This window comes from Notolabrus celidotus, chromosome 20 (assembly GCF_009762535.1).
Source record: "Notolabrus celidotus isolate fNotCel1 chromosome 20, fNotCel1.pri, whole genome shotgun sequence".
Lineage (NCBI taxonomy): Eukaryota > Metazoa > Chordata > Actinopteri > Labriformes > Labridae > Notolabrus > Notolabrus celidotus.
In genome coordinates this window covers 25,693,606-25,694,248 of record NC_048291.1, presented here as the reverse complement: position 1 = coordinate 25,694,248, position 643 = coordinate 25,693,606, and positions in this window count along the sequence as shown.

The following is a 643-nucleotide window of genomic DNA, read 5'->3' as shown; positions in this document are numbered from 1 at the left end:
CTTTATAGACTCTTTTACTGTTTGTTAACTGTTTGGGGTTGGAGGTACCAAGACATAAACTTATGATTTGAAATGAGAAATCCTCCCAAGCCACACACAAAAATGTAAACGAGCCCAGGGTCAGAGAAAACTAAGTCCGGCCAGAAAACTGCCGCTACACAAATAAGGATAATGATGATTTTGTGATTTTAGCTTGCTAGCTAGTGAAGTTAAGTGTTTGAGGATATAGTTTTAAATCAAAATGTATTTGTACTATACTCTTATATTAGAAGTTAAAGTAGATGCGGTTAGCAGAGATAACCTTCCTAGGTTTGGGGTAAATACCTAATAATCAGGGTTCCCACGCATCCTGGAAGACCTGGAAAACAGTTGACCCCTGGGACTCCACTTTGAGAACAACTGAGCTATAAATACTGAGGAATTAATTTCTAATAAATTATAAAATTGTGCTGTGTCATTACAAAACAGCATAACATTGTTATACCATTTAGTGGCTCGAAGGGATACGTGAGTCTTGCTACTGTTAATTTTCTGAAAGCGTTTAAGATCAATTACTTGAAAAGTATAAATGCTGTCATGTTGAGTCCACAAGGAATGAAATGACCCTCTGTTTTAAAGGATACAAGTGGTATTTACTTGATTC